Raw genomic sequence first — 10,994 nt, 5'->3', positions numbered from 1 at the left:
CAGACGAAGCCTTGTTCATGAGAAACTTGGCCCTGTTTTACTTGAAGTTGCAGGCAAAGCTATTGCTTCCTTCATCCGTTATTCAAACTATAATTGAAGATTTTCAGTCTGTACATGACATCAGTCAATCGCATCTACTTTATAAGTTAAAGGAGAAATTGGTTACTCTGGGGGTTTCAGAGGATGACATAAAGAATGTGATAGATGTGGTGAAATCAGAAGACCTCTTTCACGCTTGCAACACATACACATTGAAAACAGATCATAGAAGGAAGACTGTGTTTAAAAAGAGTTTCAATTTTGTAGAGCCTATGCCCATCTGCTTAGGTCAGGATGAAGCAGGTAAAGAGCGCTTTGTGCAGTATGTTCCCATCAAGGAAACAATTGAATCTCTTTTGAAATGTGATTCAGTCAGGAAGCAGCACCAGGAAACACATTCACGTGCTCAAAACAAAAATGTCATTCAGGACATTTGGGATGGTAGGAATGCTGCAGAAAACCCGCTCTTTAAGACGGAGGCCTCAACTCTAGGCTTGGTCCTATACCAGGATTCGTTTGAAGTTGTAAATCCTTTGGGTTCTGGGAAAAAGAAGCACAAAATACTTGCAGTATACCTAACGCTCGCAGACATTTTGCCGCACAATCGGTCTAGCATTGATCAGATGCAACTTGTTCTTCTTTGTAGGGAGGTTGACTTTAAGTATTTTGGTCAACAATTAGTGATGGGCCAGTTGGTCAAGGACCTCAAAGAACTTGAAGTCAATGGTATTGCATTTCCTGATGGGCGGATTGTGAAAGGAACTCTGTGTGCTATCGCAGGAGATAATCTTGGTTCTCACAACATAGGAGGCTTTGTGGAGAACTTTAGCAAAAGTAAACACTTTTGCAGATACTGTGACATTGACAGGACTGCATTTGAGTCTGACCCTCTAGCAAAAGGTTTGAACAGGACCGTGGAGTCCTACAAAAATGCTGTACAAACTCAGGGCGATGATGCACAGGGTAATACTACAGGTATTAAGTTTGACTCTCTCTTTAACGAACTCCAGTACTATCACGTTTGTCAGCCAGGCTTACCTCCATGCCTTGGTCATGATCTATTTGAAGGTGTTGTGTCGTATGATCTGGCATTATATATCAAACATCTTGTCACTAAAGACAAACACTTCACCTATACTGAGTTGAACAGAAGAATAAATCAGCTTAAGTATCTTGGTAATGATGCTCATGACAAACCTTGTGAGATTAATCCTGGGAGTGAGAAGCTTGGGGGTCATGCTGTGCAGAACTGGTGTTTCCTGCGATTGCTACCAGTCTTGGTTGGAGATAAGATCGAAAGCCCAACTGACAATAAAGTGTGGCAACTAGTGTTGCAACTTAGGCAGATCGTTGAGTTCATTTGTGCACCTACTATTACCCCTGGTCAGATAGCCTATTTAAGCATTCTGATTGATGAGTATTTGCATTTTCGATTGGAGGCATTTCCCAATCATCCCCTGAAACCCAAGCACCACTACATCACTCATTACCCAGACCTGATTGTTCGCTTTGGCCCTCTCATTCGTCTGTGGACCCTAAGATTTGAGAGTAAGCACACATATTTTAAGCAGTGTGCGAGAAAGTTACACAATTTTAAGAATTTGTGTTCTACTCTTGCAGAGAGGCATCAGCTTCTTCAAGCTTTCTTAAGTGCTGGCAACTTATTCCCACCACGTGTTGTAGCTGAGAAGACAACTGATTTTGTCTCTGGAGACTATAATGAGGAGATTAGACAAGCAGTTTCTCACCATAACTTTCAGCCTATTGACACTGTTGTAGCACATGACATCATTGTGAAGGGTACTAAATATAGAAAGAACATGTGTCTTGTAATGAACAGCAATGATGTGGGGCTCATATTTGGTAAAATAAGAATTATTATAATTCAGGGAGAGTCTGTATTTTTTGTCACACAAAATTTCCAATCGGTGAGGCTCACTGATCAAGGCATTTATTGCCTTGCAACCACACCTGTGCAGAGACAACTGTGTTGTATTGACCAAGAGAGTCTTGCTGATTATTACCCTTTGCCTGAATATGAAATATGTGGCTTGTCAGTAATTCTCCTTCACCATTCTTTCCCATGTCTAGAATAATGTCTCACTTAGCAGAAGACATCAAACAATGTATCACCCAAGCACTGCCCAATCTGGCCCTTGATAAAGTGGAGCAGCTGACTGAGAGGCTTGTTGGACTCGGCGTAGAGAGCAAAGAAGACCTCCAGTATGTTGAGACAGCACCCGGGGTGTCACTGTCTGACTTGTTGCCACCCATCCAAATAAGAAAACTCTTTGACAGATTTAAGAAAGGTATATATATATGCATATTCTACAGTGTACATATATATATATTTATTTTTTACTTTGTATAGCATTGGATCCAAATTATAATATTTAGTATGATTCTGCTATGCCACACTAATGAATCTACAACTTTTATGGAAAGTTCATGGACAACTGCTCAGTACGGTGAATAGTATCCCAACAATGTTCATACTGTCCGTTCCATACTCATAACTGTAAGTGATGTGTTGCAGTGATATTATACTTTGTTTATCATGTATTGTCTGTTTATTAGTTGTTCAAGAGCCTGGTCCTCCTGGAAGTCCTTCATCAGCCTCATCAGATGCTTACAGCCCAAGAAGTCTGTCCTCGTCCTCTACAGCCCACAGCCAAAGTAGTTGGGCATCGTCCTCGTCATCTACAGCCCACAGCCCAAGAAGTCTGTCCTCGTCATCTACAGCCCACAGCCCAAGAAGTCTGCCATCGCCCTCTACAGCCCAGAGGTCAAGGAGTCTGCCATCATCTTCTACTTGGCTTGAACGATTTCAAATTCCCTGGGAGCAAATGCCACAGGACCTAAGGGAAGCCATTACTAATGGCAAGAGGCCCGCAGCAGCTGACCGCAGGCAGATGATCAGGATACTAGCTGATGAAATAAGGAAAGTCGAAAAAAATCCTACAAGAGCACAGTGTCTTTGTATTGCCCATAGAATAGTGCAGGACTACCCGCAGAGCTTTGCAGATTTCCACGTTAGTGGAAACGGTGATCAGTCAGCCGGTGAGCAGTCACTACTCCTACAGTTGAAATCACGAATCGAAAACCTGAACAGAAATAACACCTTAGTGCGACGCCGCTCAGAGAAGCGGAAGGAGCCAAACTCTGCAGAGGGTGGACGGAAGAGGGGCCCCACAGATATGTACGGGTGCACAAAGTGGCAGCCGGAGATCCCAATTGGTGAGACAGAGGTCCAACAAGAAGCAAAGCGAATCAAAATAGAAGAGTTTTACCACCAAGAAGGAGCTTCAGCCATCGATCGACAAGAAGTGTCCAAGTTAATGAAGGAGACTTACTACCTGCAGCGCTGCTGCTTGAACACCTCACCAGCCCCTTCCTTTGGAACAATCAAAGCCAAGTGGCCTTTACTTTGCACTCAAAAAGGCATCATTGATCACTTTCAAATGCTGACCGACATCCATGTTGGCAATGTCCTTGCACAGGCGCTGCAAGAAAGCGGGCAAGTCTTAATTGACTTTTTCAAAAATTCACCAACCAACAACCAAGTGAAAGAAGTGCTTAGGAAGACCGGAGATGGGATGGTGTCCATGGTCCTCAGGCTACTGATGGCCCACTTTCGAGAGGGGGAGGAGGGACTGCTACTCCATGCAGACGTAAGTATTTCTATAACACAGCCAGTGTAGTTACACTCACATGTGCTCACTCAGTCAATCATTCAGTCACTCATTTGTGTGTCCTGCAGAGGTCTACTACTGCTGTGGATGTCGAGTCAACTCTTCCGCTCTCTGGGAGTCCTCGGCTGATCATTCGAGGTATGTGTCATGCTTGCTCGCTCACTCTCATTCACATAATCATACTCACTCGCTCACTCACTTCCCTCATATGCCTTTAGATGACACTCTGGATGGGCCGTGGCTGTTGAGCATCGAAGGACAGGTGATTTGCGAAGGCCAACAACCAACCCTGTTATCTGGCCTCGCAGCGCTCTTCTCAACATACTATGTCTTCAACCTTGCCTATCAAGAAGAGGCTGCAGCCACTCTTGAATTCATTCAGAGGTCAGTCACACTAACTTGAAAACAAATACACTACATCACTCAAATGTTTTACTTTTATGGTGACCTCTTAATTCCAATAGGGGTGAGATTTTCAAAGTGACAGTACCATTGACTTTGGTCATTGCCGTGTGTCTACGCCTGGTCATTTTTCAGTGACTGGGCATTTTTCAATTAAAGGAGGTTGTTCTTTCAAACGCGTTTATGGAACTGATGTAAACAAAACCTGATGTTTATTTATTTAAACATCCGCTAGCGTCTCTCTCCTAAGCAATGTGTTATCTTTGTTTAATCTTTCAGGCGCTTCATTGGCATAAATCCTGACAGGGGTACGAAGGCCAGCAAGGGGAAAGTGACTTCAAAGAGGACCGGACGAGTAGTGCATAAGAAGCCAGTAATGGTCAACCCACACGTGTCCACTCTTCTCAGGAGGTTTACAGACTTCCAGTACAACCTGGGGAACAATGGTGACTAAATCAGGTAATTTCATATTTTATTTATATTGTCCTGTTATTTTTATTGAAAACAGTATGCACTCAGTATTTTATTATTTGCATTCTGTAGTTCTCATTTTCACCAGAAGGGGACGTAAAAGTGCCACAACTAATGATTTTTTATCCCCAGATGCCAAGGAGTCTGGAGAAGAGCAAGATTACTTTAAAAGGTACCTGAATGCACATCACAATCCACCCAATGTCAGACCACTATACTAATGGATGGGAATTACAGAACTCTTCCCTTTCTGTAAGATTGTAGCCATCACCATGTATTCACCCGACCAGTGCCTTATGCCTGTAATGCTGTTGCATTTCTTATCAATTGGTGGAAATGGCCTAGGTGCCAAAATGTCACTTTGCCTTAACAGCTATTTTTCTACTCTGTAGGGTCCTGCTGAGAAAGACTTTCGACCCGTATGCCAATGTGCGCCACTGTATGTCCAGAGGTTCCAAGACCCTCCCCCATCGCTGCAGGCCCCCCCTCCAAGACCCTTCCCCCATCGCTCCAAGACCCTCCCCCATCGCTGCAGGCCCCCCCTCCAAGACCCTTCCCCCATCGCTCCAAGACCCTCCCCCATCGCTGCAGGCCCCCCCTCCAAGACCCTTCCCCCATCGCTCCAAGACCCCTCCCCCATCGCTGCAGGCCCCCCCTCCAAGACCCTTCCCCCATCGCTCCAAGACCCCTCCCCCATCGCTGCAGACCCCCCCTCCATGAACCTCCTGCTGAGAGACTTTTGACCTGTGAGTCTTGCATGCCAACATGTGTGCTCCATCTAAGGCAACTAGACCTTCTACACTCTATACGATTGTTATAATTTACTCTATTCTTTCTCTGCACATTTTTTTCGGTTTAATCCTAATTTTATTTCAAAAAAAAAAAAAAAATGCTGTATGTCCTTCAAATAGGCTAGGTGCACCAGCTCCTCTATTTCCTGAAAGGAAGTGGGCATCTTTACTTCCTGTCCTATACTATTGGTATTGGTAGTGATTAATCAGGTGTGCGCTGGGTGTGCCACACACCTGATTAATCACTTAATCCAATAGTATGAGACAGGAAGTAAAGATGCCCACTTCCTTTCAAGAAGTAGAGGAGCTGGTGCACCTAGCCTATTCTCTCCAGCATTTCTTATTTGTTTTGCATATACCACATGGTGTGGCAAGTGATGGCATTTATGTTATTTGTCAGTCAAGTTCAAATTATTTGTGTACATTTGATTACATGTAAAATAAATAGGTTAAAATGTAGTTGTGCTTCTCTTGACTCTTCTCTGCTGTTCAGTACAAGTTTTTCATTCAAGCCTACTGCCAGTAATGCACTGTAAATGTACTAAGTGGATACAGCATTTAGCTGTCTTTTATTGTTACTGTAACTCCAAAATTACTGTAATTTATGGGCAGCAAAATACCGTAAAATAACAGTCATGACGCTGACAGTAAGTTACTCTAAAATGATAAAGCCCAGTATGTTACTGTATTTTGATATTACAGTAAGATGTTGAAATCCTGTAAAAGTACAGTATTCAACTGGTCGCACTGCTGCCTGTATTTTACCGTAAAATCTATTAAATTTGTATTTTACTGTATTTCAATATTACAGTAAGAATAAGAAATACCGTAAAAGTACAGTATTCAACTGGTCGCACTGCTGCCTGCATTTTACTGTAAAATTTACGGCCAATTTTTTACAGTGTACGTTCACCTGCATCTCAACAGGTTTTACAGCGGAGGAACACTCAAAGCCAACAGCACAATAACTAGAAAAATTTCACCTGTATTTCAACGACACAGGATTTACAACACAGGCATGCCACACTCAATTGAAGCCAACAACAGTACATGTACAGTAACAAAATACACCGCTTTCAACCAAAAACAATTGGCAACATATATAGCAACCACAGGATGGCTTTATAAGACTAAATTAATCATAAAATAGTCTTACCTTATGCAATGCATTTTTTCCTGGCTCTGCTTTGTGCAAAATCATCCACGATATCATTAAAGTCCAGTGATTTGGTCAGTTCGCTCTCAATTGCCATGAGAGACGGTGTTGCGTCATTTTAGTCCGCAGTTCGTTTTTAATCCTGGACAGCACAGAGAATGACCGCTCCCCATCGCAATTGGTTACAGGCAGAGTCAAAAATAGCCGCAGCGCAACATATATAGACATTTGGAAACATAGATTGCAGGCCACAATCGATAATTACGCGGAGTAGTCCTTGTGGGCTTTTATCATCTTCAGCCTTAATAAAAGATCTGTAAAAGACCTGCACCAGTGTGACCTCGTGACCTGTCCCCAGTACACAAACTTTAATGGCGCCCTCTAGTGTCTAGTTTCTATAGCCTGCTCATTAATCTAATGGGAATGTAGCCTGTATTCGCATTAGAATCTGAGTAGGCTATAGAAACTATGTAGCCCACACAAGCTTCTCTTTTTTTGCAAGACGTGGGCCCCTATAACATTGTTCAAAATAGTATATTCAAAAGTATATTCAAAATAGTTTTTTTACGTTCATATAAGGAATCTCATTTGTCCCAGTTACAGTATAGGACATTTTCTACCGGCATCCCTGCGACAAGAAATGCAAAGGGCCCCCTGATCTCTGGGGCCCCTGGGCCTGGGCCCGGTAGGCCCGTTCAGTACTATGTCTTTGGCTATAGGCCTACACACACAGTATATCCTATTGTAAAAATGGAGATTGAAAGCGATTTCAGTTTTGGTCCGGATGATGACCAATGTATGTCATCAAATTTCAGAAATATGTTATAACACTGGTTTCGTCATTTCCATGCATTTTAGATCGCCTGTTTGAATATAAAGAATAAAATGTGATTCATTTGGATTTTGTTACTTTGACGAATTGTGATAAGTAGCCTACAAGTAATGTTCAGAATTAAATAGAATATTTGTGTTAGTGAATGTTAGTATTATTATTCTTATGTGAATATTCTTAAAAATGCGACGTCAGTAAGCCACCATAAATAAGGTTTTGCTTTAGAATACCTCTTATCACCAAATGCTTACGGGTTGATTTTCATAAATGTCAAATGTAATATTTAACAAACGCCTCTATTATAAATAACAATCGTTGTATTTCTTATTCACAGTTGCTGAAAATCTCCTCGGATGAAAATCCAATTGGTGGCTACTCCGGCTACCCTAAAGTAAAAATACACGTACAAAATGATTTTCTTTAACCAAAGAAAAAGCAGGGTCCTCGTGCTTCTACTTTGCACAAGCACTATCATTATTTTTTGTTCTTTGATTGGTCAGAAGTCTTCTAACCAATTTTGGGATATTTTTAAATATGCCCACCAACTGCTGGACAAGATGTCTGCCCAGTTCACTCCTTCTTGTGCCTGTCACAAATGTATGACAGGGCCAGGGGATGATCCCTGGTTTGTGCAGCGTTTCAGACAATCTCTTAATCCATTTCTCACAAGAGCAAACAAGGAACTTCCTGAGGGTACCATCAGGTGGTGGAAGGTAAATACTTTGTGTTTTATTGAAGATTAGTTTTTGTGATTGTGATTGAGAATGTTTATTTTGGTCCCTTATACAATTCATAATACAGATATAAAAAACGTACACAGTCACAATGAGTAACACCAGGGCCATATTCCACTAAAGGTGGCTTAATATAGCGGCGCTATAAATAAATGTGGCGCTCAGGGAACTCGAGATTGGTATTCAAGCCTCAGGTGATTCCTCGAATGAGGATCAGCCTTGTGTCATTAGTGTTCACAGAAGACAGGCTTACAAATCTTCGATATGGGCGCGTGCACGCAGACATACGCAGCCCAGAAGAGTCGATCTGTCGAAATGAAGATACTCCACTCTGCAGGGGTACTACATTTGCGCAGCATTCCGAATTATTGATTTTTATGAAGACGGAAAAATAAGATGTAAAATAGTGCAATACTGCCGCAATTAACAAGGCGAGGGAAATGGTTTGGCAAGAAATTGCTGACCGATTAAATGCGTAGGTCATACTAGCCCCAGTTATTGTTATATGTTCATATTTTAATAAATGAATATTTACTACTGTGGTGATATCAGCAGCAGGCTACAAACCGTCATATCGCCACAATGGCCTAGTGGTATCGACCGCTGCCATAGGATTTATTCGTCATTTTATATCGGTGGTTCAAATCCCTCTTCTGGCGCACTTTTTACTGCATTTCGTTGTCTGAATCTAATCTAAAATCTCATCTAAAAAAGTATGTAGGCTATAAAATTATGGTGCAGGCTAATTTACAAGAACTGACACGATTACAATGGTGTTTGAAACCTTTGCATGAAATCTTCGGTTAAATGTAAAAAAAAAAAAAAAAGATTGACTTAGTCAAGTCTCGAACTCAGGGACGCAGGAAGGGGGGTGCTGAGGGTGCTGCAGCACCCCCTAGCGGCAGGCAGAAGGAGCTCCTCCTGCCTGAATTAAAAAAATAAAAAAAATATTCAAACAATAATTTAAAACAATATAATAACTATTGTTGCTTTTGGGAATAAAAATAAATGTGTTTTTTGTAATAAATGTAAAAATGTGTTTGTTAGTTTTAATGTTAGTGATCACTTGGTCATATCTTGCTAGGGAATCTCTGAGTTCTTTAGCAAAAATGCTAAATCAGCCAGAACAATTGAAGTGGAGTTGGAAGAAGTTGCTGAGCTTAACAACACTCCCATTAATGCTCTACTGTCGGACGTTGTTGAGAAAGAGCAACAGACGGCCAGAAACGTATTAGAACTGATATTCAGATCCATCCGATTCTTCGGCAGCGAAGGGCTTCCGTTAAGAGGCAATAACAATCGACATGGAGTGCTGTCTGTAATAATGGTCAACATCATGTTTGTGGACATTGTGGGACACTGTGAGCTGAGTGGAAATTACTGTAAATTCCAACACATTGTTGGTAAAATATTTAACGTTACGTCTTTGTAGTGTGTGGGTGCGTGCGTGCGTGCTTAACTATTATTGCCCGTGCATTGGGGCCCGTCGTTATGCCACTGTGTGCGTGTGAGCGAACGAGCAATCAGCGAGAGGTAGGGAGGGAGGGAGGGAGAGAAATCGTTATAATTTTTTCCCTGGCAATTTTTTTCCCTGTAGCGTATATAGACAGCACCTCAGCACCCCCAGTCAAAATACCTTCCCGCGTGCCTGCTCGAACTCGCAACCTTTGGAACTCGAGTCCGCAGCCTTAACCACTACGCTAGCCAGACCGCTGTGATGACGGCAATGCAAGTTGAGACAATTACTTCTTTTTTTTTACACGATCTATCTATCACACTTTCAAAATATCAAGTTATCTATCACACAATCAAACTATCTATCGATCGATCACACTTTCAAAATATCAAATTATCTATCTATCACACAGTCAAACTATCTAATCAAACTATCTAATCTATCTATCTCATGTGAAGTGGGAACTAATATTTCCTAAAAGACACATGAGGAACTTTCGTTCAGGGTTTAGTTTCCGCCTGTGAGCCTTTTTTGACGCACGGATGACTATAGCCTGTGTTTTAGCCTGGTCGGGACCAGGCTAATTATATCTGACTCAGAAGGAGCTCAACCAAGCAGCGAATTATTTGAGCCACATTGATGGCACCGAACGCAAGCTAACATTTTCGAGGCTTAGAACTTTATCGAGGCTTAGAACTTTATCGAGCTTTGTGGAATAGGGCCCAGGACCAAAAAGGTGTGGGCTGAAGCCATGGCTTATTGCGCCTACCCTTGTCACATGTATGGTTTTTCCCCATGAGTGCATAATCAAAACATTGACACTTTTATAAACAAAATTTCACTTACGCATCTTAACAGAAAACTCAAAAGTACCAAACGAAAAACCTATATTAATGTGCCTACCCTTTTTACATGAGTGGTTTTCCCCTTATGAGTGCATAATCAAGACATAGAAACATTTATAAACAACATTTTACTTACGCATGTTAACAAAAAGTTCAAAAATACCAAACAAAAACTATATTTATACCTCTGTTTTATACTTGTTCCCTACACACAATCCAACTGTCAACACTGTCACTGCACTTAACTTTAACTGTCAACACTGTCACTGCACTTAACTTTTTAACTTTACTTACTTCTGCTCATGAGGGTTTGTCATCATCAGGCATTGCAGGGTGATAGAGGAAGCTTCGGCAAAGTGGCGGAGGAGCTATTTCAGGTCATCCCTGACAAGGACCTGTACATGGATGCAGGACCTGACCGCTGTAGGACCTGTGCTGTGGTGGGGAACTCTGGGAATCTCAAGCGGTCCCACTACGGAGCCCTCATTGACCATAATGATGTCATCATAAGGTACTGATGCGTGTTGTGCATCAGTCTGTTTTCAGAGAGGTTTATTGAGTACACAAAGACATTTG

This window comes from Nansenia antarctica (genome assembly GCF_963989245.1).
Source record: "Nansenia antarctica genome assembly, chromosome: 2".
Taxonomy (NCBI): Eukaryota; Metazoa; Chordata; class Actinopteri; order Argentiniformes; family Microstomatidae; genus Nansenia; species Nansenia antarctica.
This window is presented reverse-complemented; position numbering follows the sequence as displayed.